General features: G+C 32.4%; 1 non-coding gene across 1 annotated transcript; it reads left to right on the plus strand.

The window, feature by feature from the left end:
* The first annotated feature begins 20,874 nt into the window (after positions 1 to 20,874).
* LOC121228636 (small nucleolar RNA R71) lies at positions 20,875 to 20,981 on the plus strand. The gene has a single exon (XR_005926212.1). It is a non-coding gene; the product is annotated as a small nucleolar RNA R71 (small nucleolar RNA).
* Positions 20,982 to 25,111: the final 4,130 nt, after the last annotated feature.

A 25,111-nucleotide genomic window follows, 5' to 3' on the forward strand; every position in this document is an offset into this window, starting at 1 on the left:
TTGGAAACCGAGTTCATAAATATTAAGTAGGAATATTTATGGAGTTAGTATATTGATGAATTGAAATTTGGTTAAGTAATTCAATTGAAATTATGGTTATTTTAGGCCTAGGGATTAAATTGTAAAAGTTCAATCAATATAGATTTTTAATTAGAAAAATGTTTGAGGACTTAAATTGCAAATATCTAAAGGGGCCAAAATGATTAATAAACTATTCTTAACCATGTGTCAGTGCCATGAGCAGTGGTTCAAAGCTCGTGACCAAATCACAAAGAGCGTCCCATGGAGGTCTACATATTAAATGGAGCTCATTTGACCCACTTGAACTGGCCCAATTTTAAGAACAAGTGATAAAGCCCATTGACCACCTCTCGACGTACCAACGTTAGAAGTGAGAATACTGCAACTAAAGATATGATTTAAGGCGATGTTTGCAAGTATATGGGTTAGGTTGTAATATATTTTGTTTACAATGAAACACTTGGTAAGTCTTCCAAGGATCGTACCCTAGGGATTGCAGTTTGGGGAAAACTGCTATTAAACCAATTACCGAAAATAACTACTCATATACTTGAGTCACGAATTAGTAGTGTTAATTTGGAAGCGAGATGATAATAATAATAACCAAATAAATTGAATTAAACCTAAATCTATTCCTAAGTTCATGTATTGCCTTCTCCTATCCCTTGTTTTCACTATGCAAGTTCCTTTAGCCTATATCGAATTATTTTACCTGATTAATTTTTAATGTAGGGTTCTAAATAGTTGGTTACAAATTAACCTAGTAGGGCTTCTTAGCCTTCTACCAACCTAACTGGTCAACAAGAACTACTCATCTCTCGATGACATAGTTCAAATCGGGGTAGGGTAAGGTTTTCAAGGATAGGCAATACTAATTTCGGGTAAATTCCCATCTATATAACTTCCTAAGGTTGTCAAGCCTAGGGTTTAAGTTCTTCCTTCCCTAACCACTGATCTATTGAGTGATGCTTGGTAGGAAATACCGATTTCGGGTTAATTCCTACCTAAATGACTTCCTAGGGTCATCAATCCTAGAGTTTAATTGCACTCAATTAGAGCTAACCAATCCAAATTGAATTCTACCTGTCAATCAATTAATTAGATTAGTACAATTGAAACATGCGAAAGATGTATAAAGTACAAATTAATTTTAATCTTTACACAAACATTCAATTAGCAATGCTAAAGAAAGAAATATAAAGAATAAAATAAAGGAAAGAAATGCTCATGGATTTATCAATGAAAACGTGGCTCCAGAACAATCTCTGCTCGTGAAAGTTCACTTCGAAATAGGATCTTTCGATTACAAGAACATAACTTCAATTAAGTAAAAACTAAGAATGAAAATAAAAACCTAAGAATCCCCCTAATGTGATGTTATGAGCGAGGATTTATAGATTACATGTATTATGACCAAACTAGGTCAAATAAGGACAGCTGATTATGTTAATTTAGGTTGTGTAGATGAAAACACGCTTACTTATTAAATTGGCTTCGTCGCAGCTATGTCACAACACCCTCAAGCTTGTGTCACGGCATCGAAGGTAGTTTGTTTTATTCTTGGTGTCTTCAGGGCTATGTTGCGATATTGTCTCGCTTGTGTCGTGATATTCTCAATAGACTACTCATTGGATATTCTGCTTGCTGTGTTGTGACATCTCAACTCCATGTTGCAACATCGGGAGCAATCCACTATATTTTGGCCTCGAATGATGTCTTGCACACTTAATCAACATGTTATCAATCTCTTAGGCCCAGATTGGCTTAGAAGATCATAAAACACATAAAGATGCTCATTTTATTCACTAGGTCCTAAGAATGGAAACTTAATAAAAACTATATTAATTTGTTATAAGACCAGCTCGTTAACTATAAAATTGGGCCTAATCTGTTACAAGGAATAGTGGCAGATCAAACCCCCCCCACACTTAAGTCATTGCTTGTCTTCAAGCAATGTAAACATATAATTAAAAGTAAAAAAATAGAAAAATAAAATTAAAGACAAATATAAAAAAAATTAGCTGCAAATAAACATGAAAAAAATAAAAATAAACAAAAAAGGAAAAATAAAAAAGTTGACTTGGTTTCTTTCATTAAACAAGCTAGAGTTAGTGACGATGGAAGTAAATAAGAACCTCACACCTAAACTCCCCCACACTTAACTTTTTTTCTCGTCCTCAAGTAAACGAAGTCTAGACATATAGTATGAAAAAAAAAGACGTCCCCTGGATTTTATTACTACTACGAACATGGTTGTCAAATATTAAAGGTATAACAATTCTTATCTCACATGTAACTTAATCTTGATATTTTGATGCTTTGAAAACTTTTGAAAGTAAATTAGGATTAGTTTATAAAGTTGCATTACTAACAACTTAGAAGTAATCCTCATGAAAAAATGTTTAAGAATATCACCATTAACATCAATCAAACAAATATGTAGTAGACACAATCATGCGAATAAAAAATATTCATTAAGTATAATTGTTAGTAATTCTAGAAGATTATGCATGGAGAACGCTTAAGTCACATTGGTCTTCTAAGCTTGTAATGTTCTGAGGCTTAGGACGGTAAGAGTTTAAAGAAATATATAGCTTAAAATGATTCGAATACTAAAAATAGTTAGGCACATGTCATTGCTCCCTCTATTCCCCCTAAGTGTCTCTTCCAAGCTCACCACCTTTTATTTCATTCTTTCACCTTCCTTATCTATCCATGTAGGAAGATACAATACAATACTAGCAAATATGGTCAGTTTAACAAGTTTTGGTGCATTGATGATTGAGTGTTATTTTTCACTTTTATTACTTTTTGTTTTGTCACTTGACTTTTTACTCTTTTCTCACTCACAATACTTTCATTTTTGTTCTATACTTTTTCTTGTTTTTACTTTTGTTTTTTTTTTTTGGATTTTTCTTTGTCTTACATTTTTGTCTAACCTATAATTATTGTATCACATTGTTTTTTCCTTTTTCATTTTTTCAAGTCACCATGATGTATCTGCCTAAACCCTTATTATCTTTGGCTTGAAGTCTATTTTGTAATGTATTAAAGGACCAAGGATAGGGAAGAGTTCAAGTTTTCAATTTTTGTTTGGCTTTTGGGTTTCAATATCGTTGGTTAATCAAAAAGGAGTTATCAAGCTCAAATAAAGAGACTAGGGATTCATAGCAATGGTAATTTGAGAACTAGCTATTCAAACAATGTCTTAAGTCATCCCTAAGCATCCCACCATACACAATTTCTTTCATACTTCGAATTAAACTGAATGAATAATAATCAATTCAAGCATTCATGTTTCTACAACTATCTATAAAACTTATATCTCATATGGCATAATCAAATATTCGTACTTAGGTACTTCTAATCTATTATGCAATTTAACTAAGTAACCTAATCATTTTCTCTTAAAAGTAATCAAATTATCTCATACCAATAAAAATTTTCATACTTGACAAAAATCATTACATGTTTTATTATGTTCAACCACTATTCACAATGTTAATATAATCCAAGCACCATGTAACAAAAACAATAACATTTTTTTTTGGTAAATAATCAACTAAAACAAATTAAACACACACAAAAAAACTAATCCTATGTGCTTTCCCCCACACTTTAGAACACACATTGCCCTTAATGTAAAATAATTAAAGTGCAAACAAAAAAACTTCCCTAAGTAGGCCGAGTCCTTATTGTTATGATAATCTTGGAATTTGTGTGCTCTAAGTGAATGGAAAAGTACTTAAAAAAATTCTACGACAAAAAATATGAATTATAATGTAAAAAAATAAAATAAATATAAGAAGACAAAGAAGTATTGATGATGGATGGCCGAACGTCTAAATAAAAGAATTCGAATAAACTTGGCCTTTCAAAGTTGTGATATAGCGTTCTGTCTTGGATATCGTGACATTAGGGTGCAATGTCACAACATCGAACCCAATTTCTGGCTTATTCGATTTTTCAATTTGTTACTTAATGGAATCTACAATTGCTTTGGAATTTCTTTAAAAACTAAGGAGATCTATGTCGCCACCATATAAGAACTTCCAATTGGTTCTTGACATTTTAATTCAATGTTTGTTTCGCTATCGATATATATGAATCAACCCCTTTGGTTGATTCCAATGATGTTGTCTTATTTTTAACCGATGCGACATCCACATTACAAGCCATTTGGTACCAAATTCAAGCCAACCCCAAATCATTTTCTAGGGTATTATTGCCTTGAGTTTCCTCCCCTCCATATCGCGTAAAGTTCTGGTCACTCGAGCTTTATTTCCCTTTTCGGATGAAAATGAATTGACCTCATTGGTCTATTCGGCTGGTACCTTCTCGATTGTGGCCAAAAAGTGTATTAGCTCTTCTACATATTCATTCAAGATTGGTTTAAGCTCCAAGTTAGTGGTTACTTCTACTTTTACGTCAGCGGCTACATCTATTGTTATGTCTGATTCAACATTAATTGGGTCGAGAATAACTTGGGTTATCTTCAATTCATCATCACAGTTGTCAATTCCAAACTCTTGTTGATTTCCATCATCTAAGTCTAGAAGATTTTCGAAAATACACCGGTCATCATGGTTAGAGTTGAGAACATCATGTACGACCTCTTCTCATGGGGCTAACGCCTCTAATATCTCTCGGAGTATTGTCACCGTTTCTGCCACCATATCTGACATGTTTGATAACATCTTAGATGTTTCTTTGTTGGCTCGATAGATTTTATCACACTCAGATGATGTTTTTTCGGCTCACGTTAGGGTTCCTTCTGATACTTGCTTTTGTCTCCGTAGTCATAACTCCTATATGCATTGTAAGATAGATCGTCTAGATGTTCGGACTCCGTTCAACCAAATTTGTCCTCTATTATTATGCCAATCATCATACCAAAAGGACAACTCATCTGACTCAGACCAACCATCATCATCATCAAATTTATCCATGCACGCGCCTATATTTTGGGCTGAAAGTTTGTCAAACTCAATTGATTCATATGACATTATTGCTTGTGGATTACAAAGAGACTCGGTTGGGTATTTGGGCATATAAATCTTTTTACTATCTAACTTATACAGAGATTCATATGTATACCCTTCTTTTTCACATTTGCTATTCGAACTCCATTAGTCCATCAAAGTTTCGTCATCGTATGAATCATCGCACGTTTTGCCTTCATACCAACTATAATCATATTTAATTGCACTCATTATTAAATTTGCTTAATTAACAAGGAAAATAATAAAAATAATTAAAACGAAAGTAAAATTGGAATAATAAATAAATAAAATTAGAACACAATCTAACTCATTCGTCTTTTAACTAATATTATTTAAAGTAATTGATTCAATAACAATTATCACTATTGTAATCCCCAGCAATGACACCAACAACTTGACCGCCTCCCGGTGTACCAATGTCGAAAGTGAGAATACCACAACTAAAGAAATGCAAGTATACGAGTTGGGTTGTAATATAGTTTGTTTACAACGAAACACTTGGTAAGTATTTCGAGGATCATACCCTAGGGATTATAGTTTGAAGAAATCTGTTCTTAAGCCAATTAACGAAAATAAATACTAATATACTTGATTCACGAATTAGTAGTATTAATCTGGAAGCAATATGATAATAATAACCAAATAAATTGAATTAAACCTAAATCTATTCCTAAGTTCATGTATCAGCTTCTCTTATCCCTTGTTTCAACTGTGTGAGTTCATTTAGCCTAGATATAATTATTTACCTGATTAATTATTGGTGTAGGGTTCTAAAATAGTTGGTTACTAATTAACCTAGCAGGGCTTCTCAACCTTTTACTAACCTAACTAGTTGGAAAGAACTACTCATCTCTCGATGACACACTTTAGACCAGGGTAGGTGAAGGTTTTTATGGATAGAAAATACCAATTTCGATTTAATTCCCACCTATATGACTTCTTAAGGTCGTCAAGCCTAGGATTTAAGTTCTTCCTTCTCTAACCACTAATCTGTTGAATGATGCTTGGTAGGAAATACAGACATCGGGTTGATTCTTACCCAAATGAATTCATATGGTCATCAATCCTAGGGTTTAATTGCACTCAATTAAAGCTAACCAATCCAAATTGAACTCTACTTGTTAATTAATTAATTAATTAGATTAGTACAATTGAAACATGTGAAATATGTATAAAGTATAAATTAATTCTAATATTTACACAGACATTCAATTAACAATGTTAAATAAAGAAATATAAAGAATAGAACAAATGAAAGAGATGCTAATGGATTTATCGATAAAACTGTGGCTCTGAAACAATCTCCACTCGTGAAAGTCTTACTTCGGAATAAGATCTTCCGATTACAAGAACATAACATTAACTAAGTAAAAATAAACAATGAGAATAAAAACCTATGAATCCCCCTAATGTGTTGTTCTAAGTGAGTATTTATAGATTACATGTATTATGACCTAACTAGGTCAAGTAAGGACGACCGAGCATGTTAATTTAGATTGTGTAGGTGAAAACACCCTTGCTCATTAAATTGGCCTCGTCGTAGCTGTGTCATGATAGCCTCATGCTTTTTTCTTGACATCAAAGGTAGTTTGTTTTATTCTTGATGTCTTAAGCTGTGTTGCAACATCCTTGACAGGCTACTCCTTTGGTATTCTGCTTGTTGTATAACGACATCCTAACTCCATATTGCAACATCGGGCGTAGTCCACTTTCTTTTTGCCCTTGAATGATGTCCTATACACTTAATCAACATGTTAGTATTTTCTTAGGCCTAGATTGGCCTTGAAGGTCATAAAACACATAAAATTGCTCATTTTATTCACTAGGTCCTATGAATTGAAACTTAATAGAAACTATATTGATTTGCTATATGACCAACTCGTTAAGTATAGAATTGGGCCTAATTTGGAACAACGAATTGTGGCAGATCACCCATCTACTTGAAGCTTTGGTGGCCCAGTAAAGCACTATTGGAAAATTAGGATTACCCTGGTAAATACGAAACATAATCTATTCATTTTGTAATTAAAATTAAATCCATATTTTCACAACTCATCCATTAACTTTATATATAATATTAACATATTCATATATAAATTAATCATATAACCATTTTAATATGGCTTACACTTAGATTAAGTTAGGTAAAATAAAATTCTTGAAGTATTTACAATCAAGCGCTTGGTTGAGCTTTTTTCTTCCTGTACTCTTTTGCTACTTATTTCCCCCTAATGAAGACCTTGTCGATCACCTCTGTTCTCTTTCTCGTCATTAACATATCACACATATACAATATTTAATATCAAAGCAATAATCACATATCATTTCTATGCACTTCTAATGAAATAAACACGAAATCTTTAAAGAAATCTCATTATTTGTTAGAGTTGAGTGACTTGAATCCTTGTTAAAATAAAATACAGTAGTAAAATAAAATAAAAGTAAAATCCATAAGAAACTATACTTCTTTTATTTGACATTGATTAGAATAAGGTTTTTCAACCTTTAAATAGATGTAGTTGAAACTCCTCTTGTATCATTCAAATTTCAACATTAGTGAATTTTCTTTTCTTCTGCCCGTGGTTTTTTCCTTAAAACGGTTTCCACGTAAAATCTGCATGTTCTTATTTTTTTCCTTTTTGCTGTGTGATCGTTTTATATTACAATTTTTTACAAATTGGTATTAGGAACTTTTCAGGTTGCTGATCTCGATCACAGTAATGGTGACATTGAAGTATGATATTTCGCTGTTAGATCACAACACCATATTCGAATTGTGGTAGATAAAGGTGCAAGCAATTTTTGCGCAAATGGATTTGGAAGATCCCCTACTAGGGACAAATAATATGCCTTTGACATTGACGAAGGAAAATAAAAAGCGTAAAGATTGAAAGGCTTTAACACAATTACATCTGCATCTTTTAAATGAAATTCTACAAGACGTGATAAAGGAGAAGACCATCACTGCATTATGGGAAAAGGTGCAGTAGCTATGCATGTCAAAAACCCTAACTAGAAAGTTACATATGAAGCAACATCTTTATGCTTGACGTTTGGAGGGAGGTGCATCTGTGCACGAACATTTAACTATGTTTAAAGAAATTCTCTCAGATCTAGAGGCCATGAAAGTTTAGTATGATAAATAAGATTTAAGGTTAATTCTACTTTGTTTGTTGCCCTCGTTTTATTCAACCTTTAGAGATATGATTTTATATAGCTGTAAATCTCTTACAATTGATGAAGTTTATTTTTCCTTAACTTCATATGACAAGATGAAACATCTTGTGGTTAGATCTGACTCTTAGGGAGAGGGTCTTATTTTTCGTGGGAGACAATAATGGAATATTGATAATAATTGTGGGAGGACACATGAACGAAATCATCGTAGTAAATCTGAGGTTAGATCGAGATATTTAAAAAGAGGTAAAACCTCTAACTTTTACAAAAGGAAAGAGCATATTAAACCTGAGTGTTGTAAGATACAGAACAAGATCAAAAAGGAGGCTACCAATCAAAAGAGAAAACATCCAAAACAATCCGGTAAAGCTGATGTTGTAGAAGACTACAACAATTGTGAACTCTTAGTTGCTTCTGCCGATAACTCTAAAGTGAGCAATGAGTGGATCCTCGATTCTTGTTGCACCTTCTATATGAGTCCAAATCGGGATTGGTTTACAACATATGAAACATTGTCCGAAGGTGTGGTTTTGATGGGAAATAATGCTTCATGTAAAATCGTAAGTATTTGCACGATCAAAATTAAGATGTTCAATAGAGTTGTCAGAACACTTAATGACGTACGACATGTACCAGAATTGAAGAGGAATTTGATTTTGTTGAGTACTCTTGATTTAAAAAGGCACAAGTACACAGCTGAAAGTGGGGTTCTGAGTATTAGCGAAGGTTCCCTTGTTGTGATGAAAGGGCAAAAAAAAAGACTGCTAAGTTATAAAGGTTCTACTATTACTGGTGATGTAGTCGTCGCTTCCTCTTCCTTGTCAAGTGATGATGTTACTGGATTTTGGCATATGCATCTAAGACATATGAGTGAGAACAACATGGGAAAATTAAGCAAAAGAGGACTTCTTGATGGAAAAGACATTAGCAAATTGAAGTTTTATTAGCACTGCATTTTTGGAAAGGAAAAGAGAGTTTGATTTACCAGAGGAATCCATAACATGAAGGGAATGTTGGATTATTTTCATTCTGATCTTTGGGGACTATCCAGAATGCCTTCGAGGGGTGACACTAATTATATGTTGACGATCATTGACAAATTTTTTAAAAAAAGTTTGGGCATTCTTCTTAAAGAAAAAAAGTGATGTATTGTCCACGTTTAAAAATTGAAAGACTATAATCAAGAAGCAGGCAAGAATACAGATAAAACACCTCTGCACAGATAATGTCTTGGAATTTTGTTCTGATGAGTTTAATAAATTGTGCAAATCAAAAGGGATTGTGAGACACTTAACAATTCATCATACTCTATAGCAAAGCACTGTTGCAGAAGGAATGTATAGAATAATCATGGAAAAGGTTCGATGCATGTTTTTGAATGCTTATTTACCAATGTCATTCTAGGCTAAAGTGACATTTACAATATGTTTTTTTGATTAATCAATCTCTGTCAATTTTCATTGAGAAAAAAAAACTCTACAAGAGGTATGGTCTGGTACTTCTGCTCATTATTCTGATTTAAAGATTTTTGGGTGTCTCGCGTATGCTCATGTTGATAATGGGAAATTAGAGCCTAGATATATTAAATGTGTTTTTCTTGGTTATAAGACTGGTGTTAAAGGGTATAAGTTATGGTATCCTGAAACGAGGAAAGTTGTGATTAGCAGAGATGCTATTTTCAATGAAACTGTTATACTACCTAACTTATCTCTTAAAGACTCTTCTAATAAAGACTAACAAAAGAAGGTGGATTTTTATATTGTTCTAGGATTTACAACAAAGTCTACTTCTCAAGTTAGTACAAAAACTCAAAGTAGAGTTACTTCTTTACCACAATATGCTATTGTCAAGAATAGAACTAGAAGAGAAATTAAACCTCCAAAGAGATACGGCAAGGCTGATCTAGTTGCTTATGCTTTAAATGTGGCTGAAAATATAGATGCAAATTAAGAGCTGTCTACATATTCCGAGGTAGATAGTTGTGAAGATTCAGGAAAGTGGATGATTGTCATGCAAGAAGAGATGAAATCGCTCCATAAGAATCCAAATAGCAAGACTAATTACAAAAGGTTTCAGTTAGATTCTAGATGTAGACTTCACAGATGTGTTTTCTCCAATTGTGATTCGATTCAAGCCTTGTTTGGTATTATGGCCATGTATGATTTGGAGCTTGAACAACTAGATGTAAAAATAATGTTCTTACATAGAGAACTTGAGGAAGATATTTACATGCAACAACCAGAGGGTTTTGTATTCTTAGAAAAAGAGGACTATGTTTGCTTGATGAAAAAGTCCCTTTATGGCCTGAAACAGTCAGCAAGGTAGTGGTACAAGAGGTTTGATTCATTTATGACTACTCATGATTTCAAAAGAAACAGCTTTGACAGTTGTGTTTATTTTAAGAAAAACATGATGGTTCTTTTGCATATCTAATTCTTTATGTTGATGACATGTTGATAGCAGCCAAAGATAAATGAGATATAAGAAAGGTCAAAACTCAGCTTAGTGAATAATTTGAGATGAAATATTTGGGAGCAGCAAATAAGATACTTGGGATGGAGATTCTTAGAGATAGAAAAATATATAATTGTACCTAAGTCAAAAAAGGGTACATTGAGAAAGTTCTTTGCAGGTTCAATATGCCGAATGCCAAGCTTGTTAGTATTCCATTAGCAGCCCACTTTAGACTTTCATCGGCTTTGTCTCCACAATCAGATGATGAGATTGATTACATGTCACGTGTTTTATATTCTGGTGTAGTGAGATCTCTCATGTATGCTATGGTTTGCTCACATACAGATTTATCATATGCAGTTAGTGTAGTTAGTAGATGCAGGGCAAACTCCGGTAAAAAACATTGGAAAGTAGTTCAATAGATTTTTAGATACTTACGAGATACTACTGATATTTACTTATAGTTTGGAAGAACTAGAGATGGAGTCATTAGGTATGTTGATTTTGATTTTGCTAAAAACCTTGATAAAAGAATATCTCTCATAGGGAATGTCTTTACTATTGGGGTAGAACAATCAATTGGAAAGCCACTTGGTAAACTACAATTACTTTGTCTACTACTAAACCTGAGTACATGGTGATTACTGGATCTTGTAAAGAAGCTATTTGGTTAAATGGACTCTTTGGTGAACTCAGTAAAGACTTTCAGATCAGTATAATGCTTTTGGATAGTCAAAATGCCATCTTTCTTACGAAAGATCAAATGTTTCGTAAGAGAAAAAAACACATTGATATCTAATATCATTTTGTGAGTGATATTATTGCTTGTAGAGATACTGTTGTGAGCAAAGTTAGCACTCATGAAAATCCTGTAGATATGATGACTAAGTCACTTCCTATAACCAAGTTTGAGAATTTCTTGGACTTGGATGGTGTTCATTATTGAAGACCACCCGTTAAGGGGTTTTGTCGATGAGGTGGAGAAATTGTTCGTTGAGAGTTCGTGGTGAAGAACTTGTTCGTTGAGAATTCGTGTCAAGATGGATATTGTTAAAGTTGAGTGACTCAAATCCTTGTTAAAATAAAAGACAGTGGTAAATTAAAATAAAGTAAAATCTATATAAAACAATGGTTCTTTTATTTGACATTGATTACAATAAGGTTTTTCAACCTTACTACACTTCATCTATTTGACATTGATTAGAATAACATTTTCAACCTTTAAATAGATGTAATTGAAACTCCTATTATATCATTCGAATTTTAACATTAGTGATGCAACACCCTTTACCCATGTCCGACACCAGGATAGGATATGAGGTATTACCGAACTTTAACATAAGCACTCAGCCAAAATTGGACTATAAAAAAAAATTCATTCTATTTAAAACTTTTTGTTCTCAAGTACAATGTCCCTTAAACGGGCTTACGAGGCGCAAATCATACGTTGAGATAGTTCGGGACTAAACCGAAGATTTTGGGAACATTTGAGGGCTTAGAAAATTTTCATTATAAAATAGGGCATATGATAAACCGTAATTTATACATATTTTTACCCCATGCTTAACGCATTTATGGATGGTTTCTCCTTAGAATTGGTGAATTCGATGCTCCTAATCCCTTAATTTCATGTTTTATACTTAGGTGAGCATAGGAGAGTGAAAGGAACGAGAAACAGGCCAAAAATGGAGACAATGGGCCAACTTACAAAATCAACACGGCCTAGACTTCCTCACACAGGAAGACCACACGGCCGTGTCAATTTGGCAGAATCGAAGCACGACTAACAGGGGTGGACCATATGCCCGTGCCTATTTAACAAGCTTGACCACGGCCTGAAGTAATCGCATACGGGCGTGTCCTTGTTGAGCCCAAATTGAGTCCAATTCAGAAAAGGCCAATTTTGAGGGTTCTTAGGCATTCTAAAGCCTATAAATACACCCTAGAGGAGGAGGAAAAGGGACCATAGAGGAGGAAGCAGGGAACTGCTCAAGGAAAGCCGATTGATCCATTTCAGAAGCCGGATTCATCATCAATACTGAAGATTTCCCTTCAATTTCCCTTCAGGAGTTTTGGGTTTTTCTTTATGTTTTGTATTCATTATTCTTCTGAGATGTTTACCTTTTTAGTTATGAACTAAAACCCCTAAATACCTAAGGGGAATGAAACCTAAGATAGACCTTATTATTATTATCTGAATTGTATGATAAATATTTGACTTGTTCTTAATTATGTGTTCCTAATTATTGTCTTGATATTCTAGGATGTTGATTCAAGTTAAGCTCTTATTAAGAGGAGGAATAGACCCTGTCTAAGAGTACATTTGTCATAATTAAACGGAGTTGATTGTGCGCCTAGAAATAGGGTGACAAGATTTTTCCGGATTAGGGTGAAACCTAATAAGGGGATCCATAGATCGAGTTAAAACAACTCTAGAGAGTTAATTAGAAAGAGATTTCAATTATTCAACCTAGGGTTAGGCGTTTTTAGTCTCGAGAGGGATAATAATATAACTTAGGGATTTCTATGGATCAAGTCAAATGAATAAATAGTCCGAAAATTTAAATAACAAGTGAAGTCTAGGTCGATTTTTCCTTAGGTATTGTCTTAATTCAATCGTTTTTCCAAAAGTATTTTCCCTAAATTTCTTTTCTGTGATTTCTTAGTTTAATTAATTAGTTAGATAAACAAAACCCTTTTATTTTTTAGGCTAGATAATAAAAAGGAAGTTAATACTAGTACTTTTAGTTCCTTTGGGTTCGATTCCGGTCTTGCTAAAGTTATACTACTGTTCGATAGGTACACTTGCCTTCATCGTTATAATAGTTAGTTTCAAGAACGATTCATTATAAATATTTAAAACCTGTCATGAATATCACGTATCAGCACACGCCCGTGTGACCCTATTGACCTAGCCGTGCCAAAGGCCCCTGTGGTTCACACGGCCTAAGCACAAGGGGACACGCCCTTGCCCCGAGACCGTGTGAATTAAATTCCAAATTCGAACACACAGGGGTTTTCACACGGCCTAACACACGCCCATGTCCATGGCCCGTGTCCCTAACACGGCCATGACACGCCCATGTCTTAGCCCGTGTCTAAAAACCTTGACATTCTATTTCTAACTTCAGCAACAATCTAGGGACACACGGCCAAGGCACATGCCCGTGGCCATAGGCCATTTCCTTCACACGGCTGAGACAGACGGTCGTGTCTCCGCCTGTGTGTTTACTACCATGCAAACTAACTCGTAAAATTTAAGTGCAGGGACACACGGCTGGATTCCGCGTCCGTGGTTCAGACCGTGTGTCACACACGGCATAGACACACGCCCGTGTGTCTTCCCATGTGGACAAAATAAGGCTATCTACCAAGCTCTTTGCCACCCTTACTTGTATTAATCTACACAAAATTAACTAAACCAATACAAGCACAAAATATATGACCAAATCAGCCACAACCATTGTAAACTTACATCAAAAGCTTCTAATAATAATTAATGTTAGCCAACATTCATAGTTTATACAAAATAATAGCACATCCATATTAAAAACCAACACATGTGGCTAATCTAACAAGAAGCTAAGCCAAAGGTTTGAGTCCTTATACATGCCAGAATTTTTAATGATTAAATTTAACTATACCATAAGCTTCAAGTGATAGTGTGATCAATGCCTCCGACGTCCCTTGATCCCCGATACGAGCTTGATGGCACTATAAGAAAATAAAATGGAAAGGAGTAAGCATAAAGCATAGTAAGTACATATTTACAAATAATGTATAAGTAAGAACTCATTCATCAGATGGTGATTTATTTAACTTGAATGATATATATCATTTAGAACTCTATATCTTACTCTTACTCTTCACTTCATTTATTCATATTTGTTACATCTCGTCACATGATAAAGCCTTATTCATAAGTTTAGTATACATACCTGTAATCGCCCGTAAAATGACTCAAATTCAGTTTCTGTAATGACATACCTCATTGGAATTATCACCAACTCACTTTTTGAGTTACCCGTTGAACACATAGAATACTAATGGATACACGGGAAGTTCGCACCTAAGTGCCATATAAGTAACCAGAGCTACACCATGCTATGTAATGCTAGCATTTTGAGCTACTCACGGGCATTTTTACCCAGTCAGTACCTAGACCCCATAGCACTGTCATGTAACGCCTACTCATTAAGCTACTCACGGGTCTATACACAAAGTCAGCACTCGAACCCATATAGCGTTAACATGAAATGCTCACTCAGCGAGTTACTCACGGGTTTAGTCACAAAGCCATTACCCGAATCCACATTACATATAACATTCATCTCATGAACTCAGACACAACTCATGAGTTCAGACAACATAGTTTCTCATGACCTACTTTGTGTATCCTATACTATTCCTAAGGTTCAACGGGATTTCAAATCTAACCCAATGTCACTGCACTTACTCATAATATAGGTTACTTTTATATGACATTATTCATACTTTCATGGTAACAAATAAGTTTATGATACATGATAACAATAAAACATTTAAATATATATATTATCAACACATTTAAAAGTAAGCTACCATGACACATTATTTACATATGTACTTACCTCGGTACAAAATGATGGAAACAAGCTTAATCCTCGTAAACTTTGTTCTTTCCTCGATCAAGGCCCGAATCATGTTTTTCTTGATCTAAAATGTCAAATTTTGGCTTATTTAGTACTCAAATCATTCAATTTAATTTAAGACTCGTATTTTGGTAAAATGACTGTTTTGCCCTCAAACTTTGCAAAAATTATGATTTTACCCCTAGGCTCGTAAATTCGATTTTATCGAATTTCTTTAAGTATTAAGCCTAAAAAAATTCTTTTTATACTGTAATCAGCCCATAATTCCCATTAATACACACATTCACCACATAATTTATAACTTATGCAAAAATGGTCCTTAGCTAGGGTTTCCATGAAAACTTCTTCACAAAAGTTGTTTGTTTAACAACCAAGATTCATTTTCTTCCCTAAAATTTCACTAACAACATACATGCTTTCGTGGTAAAACCCTAGACCTTCATCCATTTTGCAAAATAGTCCCCTTTTTAGAAAGCTCATGTTACAAGGGGTACAAAAATACAAAAATCTTCAAGAACAACATTCAAAATGACTTACTTGCAAGAGATACAAATGGATGATATTTTGAGCTCTCTAAACCCCCTTTTTGATGTTTAAAAATCGGTGAAGAAGAAGATAATGATGAAGTGATATCATCCTTTCTTTATTTTATTTCTATTTTGTCAATTAAGCCACCAAAACCCATCTAATATTTGACCATTTGAATTTTCCTTGTCCCTTGGCCGGCCATCACTTATCTAATGGCCTAATTTCTCTTTAAAGACCCCCAATATAGGTTTCCTAGCAATTTGACACCTTTGGCCATTAAAACAATACTTTTGCACTTTAAGCGATTTAGTCATTTTTCACAATTAAGCTCGCAAACGCTAAAATTACTACACCAAAAATTTCAAATAATCATATGACACCAAAATAATAATAAAAATAATTTCTCAACTTCAGATTTGTGGTCCCAAAACCACTGTTTCGACTAAGCCCAAAATCGACTGTTTCAAGTGAATTTTCTTCTCATTTGCCCGTGGTATTATTCCTGAAAGGGTTTCCACGTAAAATCCGTGTTCTTATTTTTCTTTCTTTTTGCTTTGAGATTGTTCTATATTGCCATTATCGACGTTCAATTTTTTCATCATCCTTACCTTGAACTCTATCCAAATCCCTAACTTCACTTTTATCTCTCCTCCAATGTGAATACTAGTTAACTTTACAAAAAACTTAGCTTGCTATGAGGTTGTTCCATTGATTTCACTAAAAAATTTAAAGTTTTTAAACTTGAGGTGGTTGGAAATGGTGGAAAGGACTAAAATGAAAATTGGCTATAAAGAAAAAAGAGAATGACCTGAGGATGGATGACGATGGAAGAGGTTTATAAACTCTTATATAATAAAATTCTATTGAATTAAACATTAAAAATATTTAACTAAAAAAAATCTAAACATTAGCGTATACATTTAGTGGCTCACAGTTAATTTCAATCTGATCCACACTTCATAGCACTCTCTTGGTTAAATTGCACTTCTAATCCTACCTCTTTTTTCCTTCACTTCAATATAATCATTCTTATTTTTAATTCTCATACTTTTGTCCCAATACTTTTTACACTATTACAATTTAGTTAATACCTCAAATTAATTTCTCTTAATTCAAAAGTCCTTTTTATTTCCTACGATTCCTACGGTATCCAACTACCTTATCAACTGACACTAATAATTTCTATTTTATTTACTTCGAAGGTTCTAACACATGCAAATCTCGAAATAACACCATTCTCATCTCAAGGAGTGTTAGGGATGTTACATTATTACTAGCGTAATGGTAAAGAATTTGTTTATATATCCATTAAACATGAGTTCAATCCTTAGACATCTTAATTTTAGTTTTTTTTATTTAAAAACTATATAAAAGTATGAAAAAAATCATCAAAATAATAATAATAGTCATTTAATAAAAAGATAAATTAATCATTTTCTAACTGAGCTAATACCCAATTAACTTGTGAGATCAATTCAATTAAAAACTCTATTAATAGTCTAGATAATTAAATTTAAATATTGTATTATTTAATTTGAATTCAAATTCAAGTTCACCTTCACCTCCTCCCATGGAAAAAAATATATTTGCAAGTGTACTCAATTCATTCTTTTTAATTGATATATTTAAAATGATTTATCCAAAAAATAATTTGCAAGTAAATTTAAGAACGGCCTTAAATAAAATTTTATAAATTTTAATTTTTAAGTTAAAAAATATAATATATTAGTTATAGTTTAATACAATAAAAATAAAAAATTCAAATAAGTAATTTAAAAAAAACGTTAATATAGAACAAATTTATTATTAATCACTGATTAAATTATTCTTATTTAAAAAAGTATTAAATAAAAGATAATTAAAAATAAATTAATAAGTATTTAATTGATTAATATACAATATTTATAAACCATAATTATAGCATGGGATTATTACTAGTGTTGATTATTTTTGAAAAAATGTAAATCATAATTATATATATGTGGCGGCTTTTCCTAGTTATCCTTCCATGGGGTGCATTGCGCACAAGCGGATTTTATTTGGTAGGTATAGCTGTGAGTTTCATTCAGTCATCTCATAATTAGCATTTAGCAACAACTGAACAAACTGTTTTTTCTTTTAATTTGAGGGTTTATTATTATTGTTGTGAAGTTGGAGAAAGGTTTTGATTCGGTCAAAAAGATAAAAAGGAGCGTCATTATGTAAAGCACATTGATTACTATAAAATAAAAATAAAAAGGAACAGATTTGACAGAAGAGGTAGAACAAAGATGACTAAAAATGTATGTTAATTTGACGATTGAAGAAGAAAAGTTGTATAACGCTTTCCTTCCCTATCCTTTTCCTACTTTTTCAACTTGGGGCATCAAGACAAGACTTAGGATTAGAAAAACAAAAAACTTGGTTTAAGAAAATAGGATTTCAAAATGCTTTTTTTTTTCTCCACCAAATAATATTTAGTATTTAAGGTGAAAAAGTGATATAAAATTATAAAAATATATATATAAATACATTTTAAAACAATAAACATTTAAAAAAATGTGACATTTTTAATTTTAATTGAAATAAATAAAAAAAATTTTGAATTTTGATTTGAAATGTTTTTTTAATTATAAATCTAGGGCGGTAAATTATTCGAGTGTTCTACTTAGAATTATCCATAATCCTTCCTAACCCATAAATAGGAGCATAATACGCTTCAACACATTTAAGCTCACATCTTTTTATATCGTTAACAATGAGCATACTAATCGAACAAAAACTGAATCGAAAATTATTTATAAATATTAAATAAATTTCAAATATAAATTATTAATTAATGTTGTACATTATATATCTGCTAATTAAATTATTTAATATATATTAAATAAATTTATTAATATATGTATATATATCTTGAAAGTAAAATATGCTACGCATAATTTATTACCAAGGCATTAATTAGTAAAGGTCTATATTAAACAAACTCATTTTTTCTTAAAAAATATTATTTTGGCGGTATAAGTGAAATCCATCAATACACACCGAGGGTCTCACAATGAAGAGGAACCTAGACTTTGTTGGACCAATAAAGAATTGATTCTCATGGTTTTTATGTGATTTTACATTTACTATGTGATAAATTTTTTATTTTATAAATGATGCATAATTTAAATTAATGAAACTTCTTTTAAGATATTATCAATTAAATTTCAATTTTCAAATTAAAAATAAAGAGACAAAAATATTGAAAATAAAAAATTTAAATATAAAAAGGAATCCACATGGAGAGTATACTTAAAGACTTTTTTTAGATCCGGATAAATATTAATGTAAAATCAGTTGGTCATGTATATACATGAACCACAATTCAAGTTTCATGTGTATAATTGCACTAAATCAAAGTTCATGTATCAAATTGCACATTGGATCGAAGTTTATGTATAAAGTTGATATTTATCCCTTTTTAGATTCTAATGATTTTATGTATACTTCATTGTAAAAAGTGTCAAAAGCTAGAAAGAGTGGAAGTGGACTTCTTTCCTAGGCATTTGAATCAAGTTCAAATCTTAAAGTCATCCTTATTGGAAAAGTTTTACTTAAGTACCATCTCCAGCCCGAACAAAATTGGTATCAAACTGTAAAATAGATGAAGACACATGTGACTATAAGAAGAAGAAACTAGTGCCAAAGTTTAAGATAAATAAGCTTATGTCAACTATTTTAAAGAATTAAAAAATAATCAAAGATAAAAAAAAATGATCATTTGTTATTATTATAACAAAACTCTTTTAAAAGCTAACAACATTTTATAGAAAAAATAATAAAAATTATTAATAAGATATTGTCATTTGCAAAGCCGCAAGGTTGGCTCGCATAAACTCGGTAAATTACTAACTCATCATACTGAAGAAGGCACTTTTCGCCTCATTTTCAAAATTTTGTGGAATTGGAACGCTGTGACTCAGTCCCTGATCAGAAGTTAGAATGTTACTATAACACCCCATATTCAACTTGATCGCCGAGTCCGAGCTACAGTGTGTCACATCTGTTGCCAAGGTAACTATAAGTAATTTATATACGAATACATTGCAATTCATATAACTTACTTATGAGTATATAATAACACTATTAAATAAATTCAATAAATACTAATTTTATACTTAAGTTCATATAAACATAAATATATGTATATTAGCAGTGACTCATCTAAATAGGTACATGCCAAACTATTCGAAAACGCAAATACACTAACATTGCTGAGTTCAGGATCTTCTTTGGATACTGAAGTCGAAATTCATTATTTTGAATATAACCTAACATGTGCACGAAAAACAAATCGTACGTCGAGTAATCAACTCAATGGCATCTCAACAAATTTTGTCACCTATCATGCTCATCAATTTGTCTTTTGATATCCTCCATCATGTTCATCAATTGGCCCATTTAATTTTCAAGTTTAGTCAATATCCTTGTAGAGTTGGTGTAGTTAGACTGCACCTGCTTTATGTCTGTTCTCATTGACTACATTTCTCCCTCGATTCTATCCAGACATTAACTATATACATTATGGTCACTTGGGTTGGTTTTACCTTGAGGTTTCTGCAAATAATGAGGGTAATAGTATTTTTAGCTTGATTTGAACTATTACCTCCTTGATTTCCTCCCCATCTTAGGTTCAGGTGATCTCTCTATTCGGGATTGTAGGTATTTGAATATGGGTTTCCACCTCTATTTTCGATATAATTCATATCCTCGGTAGGAGTACTGATATAATGGAAGAGCGGTTTGTCTCCTCCATACATAGACGGTGTATTATTAGCATATTCAATGCAGTTAAGTCTATCCACTAACTGTTAGTACTTTTCATATTCTTGAATAGCTTTTACCATAGTAGGTTTCTGGCCATATGTGAATTGTTTAATGGGCCATTAATAGGAGTACAATGTCATATTTTCAATTATTTTGTACCATCCTCGTACGTTCTGTTCATAAGAGCTCCTCCTACTGCTCTGTCTAATTTGGACCTTGTATTTGCATCCAACCCATTGTAAAACACCTGTAATTGCATCCACTCGAGGAATCCATGGTGCGGTCATTTCTAAATCAATGTTTTAAAGTGTTCCCAAGCCTCGTGAAAACTTTCACCTTCCAACTGTCTAAAAACAACGATTTCTCTTCTTAGTTGAACCGCTTTACTAATAGGGAAGAACTTCTATAAATACTTTCCAACGAGCTCATCCCATGTCGTAATAGACCTTGGTCCCTGTGTAAAAAGATATATATATACATATATATATATATGAGGCGGTATCAGTAAGCATACGGGTACATTTGTAATATAGTTACAAGGGAGTGGGTAAGTACTCCAAAGATCGTACCAAATGGAGGCTAGTGCTAGATTAATTTTAACCTAAACACCAAAAGATCTAATTAGTACTCGAAATAAGATATAGTACAAAAATATAAATAAAAGGAGTTTTTAAGATTTTTATAATTATATAATATAATAAAGAAATAAATAGCAAGAGGTTGAAAAGTAGAATTAAGCAAATTTGGTTATGGGTGATTAGTTTGCTTCGATAATCTTTATCATCTGTTGCTTCAGGTTCCTCGCCAATCAACTAGTTGCTACCCCAACAGGATCTTCTACTAAATAACGAGTCGACAAGGACTACTTATCTTTCGACCTCACAATCCAAATCGATTTGGGGTAAGGTTTTCACGGATAGGTCATACCAATTTTAGGTTAATTCACACATTGATGACTTCATAAGGTTTTCAGGCCTAGGGTTTAGGTTCTTCCTTTCCTAAACAGTTGATCTGTTGAGTAACCCTATAAAATAATTAACAGATCATACCTCCACTCGCTAATCCCCCACAGAGGGATTAGTTCCTCATGGCTTTCATAAACAATATAAAATTGATATAAAGAGTAAACATGATAAAGGAATCGAAAGTATAGAGTTTAAGAAAAAGTCTGATTTCTATTAAGAATGAAAATGAATCCACAAAGTTTGATTGTCTCCACAAATCAGATATATCAAGATAAAAACAAAGAACAAATTGAAAGTAAATCTAAAACCTAAGAACAGAGAAAAATTAAACTAAAATTAAAACAAAAATTCTAAGCTAAGTAATTGATGTCCATAATATGTTATAAACGAGCTTATTTATAGATTTCAAATGGTCGTTGTCCTTAACCCTAAGTTAACTGACGTTTTTGAGCTTTAAGTTTGATTGTACGAACCAAAACACCCTCTGGCTCGTGTTAATTCTCGTCCAAAGTCGATGTTGTGACAAATCAGCACCTGTGTCATGACAGAGGAGTCAATATACTCTTCTTGGGATGTCTTCAAGGGTATGTAGCGATACCTTTAGTCTGTGTCACTACATCGAAGGTAGTCTTGTGATTTCTCCATTCTGTTCCTTATGTTGTGATGTTGATCATTCTGTGTTGCGACATAGTGACTAGTATCGGTTTAGTACGCCTTCTAATAGTGTCTTACACACTTAAAAATTTCAATCTACACACTTTCAAGCTCCTAAAGTGCGAAAAATAGTTTAATCTGCTACACCGAATTACAGCAGATCAAGTAATTCTTGTACAAATTTGATGTTGAATAACTATGTAACTTAATTGTTTGATTTAGTCCGTGGGTCGTCTTTTTGCATGTTTTGTGTGTTTGCTTGAGGACAAGCAAAGACTTGAGTGTAGGGGAATATGATTTGCTATAAATTTATATGGAAAATTAGACTTTTTTTACACACTTAAAGAGCTTTTTCTCGAGAAAAATAGAGTTTTTAGCTTAGTTTTTCCTTATTTTCATCTTTTTATATTTTTCAGGTAATAAGTGAAAACCACTCATTATTTTCTAATTTTTTACCCAAATTGGCCGATAGTGCCATTGGGAGGTCTAATGTGTGTTTGAGTGATGTAGGGATGTGTTAGAGGTCGAAAACGAGTGTGAATGGCATCTAGGGTAGAGGTATCGCGATATCCAATCCTTGAAGCCGCCATACCTCCTGCTATATAGAAGACGAAAAAGACCCTTCAGTGGTATTGCAACATCCTCCTTGGGTACCGTGATATCCACCTCTTAGGGAAGACCCCCAAGTTTAATACTTCCTGAGATATCGCGATATCCTTTTCTAGGTATCATGGTATCGCCTTAATCAAAGGGACAAACTTGGACAAAAAGGGTAAGCTTTGTCTACTCGACCCACCAATCACACAAGGCCCATGTAGGGGCAATTTGGCATCGAAAAGTCATCATACTACCTTTCAAAACATCCAAAAAATTTTAAGGAGGAGAGAGACATATTTAGCTTAGTTTTAGGTTTAGTTTTCTGTAAGTTTTCTTTAGTTTTTCTTTATATTTTTCTAGGGTTTTTATTTTTCTCTTCTTCTACCTTAGATTAGAGTTTATTTTTCTGCAGTTACTTCTTGTTCATGATGTTCTTTGTGTTAGTTAAGTTAGTTAACACTGTAGCTAAGGTTTATTTACATTTCTAGTCTTTGTACCTTGCTTTCAAGAATCTTTAGGCTTTAGTCTAATATATTTCAATTTATTTTACTTCAAATCTATTAAAGCTTGTTCCTTTATGTTTCTTGCCTTAGATTTCTTTGTTAAATGCTTTTAGTTTCATGTTATTTAAGTTTTCTTGTATAAAAATCTCAACTTTCACATTTTTCTTAAACTTTACTTTCATGGCTATTTTGTTTTCTATTGTTAAGTTTTTTTTTCTTAACTTTGAGCATGTGTAGCTAAATCCTTAATGAGATTGGTTGATGGAGATGTGGATAAAGTAAAATCTTTGGACAAAAGACTAAATCGTAATAAATTAGACTAATTTGAATAGAACTATGAACTTAGATAGTAACGCTTCTAAGGGAAAGTAAGATAAAGTGAGACAAGAAGGTAATCTTGTCGCGCACCCATTCTTTAGTCTCAGATTAATCGGTGAGATCAGAAGATAAACCAGACCTAATCCGTCTAAGTCAGTAAAATTGATATCAGAAGATAAAATGGAACCACTTGGTAATTTACGCAATTTATGTCCCTAGTCTAAGATTTGGTGAACCACATTGAAGTCAATCAATCCTTATTACTCATTTGCTAGATAGTCCCTTTAGTTAACATTTCTTGTAATTTAGTCCTTGGAGTAGATTATTTAATTTTTTTACAAACTTATCTTTTATGAAGTGCGGTAATATAAAATCGTATTAGTAGCTATTTAGCATCTATTGTGTATGCTCTGTTATTGTTCAATTGCCTCTTCCTTTGGGTTCGATCCTTGGAATACTTCGGTTTTCATTGTAAATTATAAATATTACAACTGACCTGTATGTTTACAGTAAAATTAGACTTTAAATTTTTTTTCATAAATTAATTATTTTAATGCGCACGTATTCAGCTGATCAATTAGTAGTTCATATAATACTTACTCAATCACGTGCCATATACAGCTCGTAATGCACAAGGCTTGCTTTCACATGTCATAATTCATTCACATTCATACTTACCTAGAGTAACAATGGTTTCGGGACCACAAATCTGATGTCTTAAAATTTATTTTATTATTATTTTAATGTCTACAGCATAATAGTAGCATCGTATAAAAATTTTGTGAAGAAATTTTATCGTTTGTATGCTTAATGTGATAAAAAGGACTAAATCGCATAAAGTGAAGAACTTGTGTTCTATTAGAAAAATGGGTTAAATTACTATGAAATTTAATTATGAGTGGCCTTAAATGGTAATTATACCATTAACATATTTAGTGGACAATTATGGACTTTAGTAATAAAATTATAAAGGTTAAAAGTAAAGTTAAAATTATAATTAAGCTAATTAGTATTATGAAACAAAAAGAAAATTAAAATGTCATCTTCCTTAATGAGAAAGACCATCGAAATTGAAGAATAGGAAGCCATAGCTAGGGCTTGAAGCATTCGACCAACATTTCTAGTGCATGTAAGTGCATTTTTGTTCAGTTTTTTGTGATTTTTATGTTTTTAGAGTCATTGTAGCTTAATCTAGCTAGCTTAAGGGCTAATTTGCAAAACTGTTAAAATTATAAGATTTTACCATGAATTTGTGTTAGTTTTTTTAGATGATTGATGATAAAAATGAAAGTTTGGTGATACTTAAACAACTTTTGTAAAGGAAATTTTGATGAATTTGTCAATTAGGGATTAAATTGAAAAATAGAAAATTATTCGTGGTGAAATTGTGAAATAAATGAAGTATATGACTTGCTAAAGGCCTAGGTGATATTCGACCATAATGGGTTGGTACTAAATTGCATGAATTT

The sequence above is a fragment of the Gossypium hirsutum genome, chromosome A04 (genome assembly GCF_007990345.1).
Source record: "Gossypium hirsutum isolate 1008001.06 chromosome A04, Gossypium_hirsutum_v2.1, whole genome shotgun sequence".
NCBI classification, from domain to species: domain Eukaryota; kingdom Viridiplantae; phylum Streptophyta; class Magnoliopsida; order Malvales; family Malvaceae; genus Gossypium; species Gossypium hirsutum.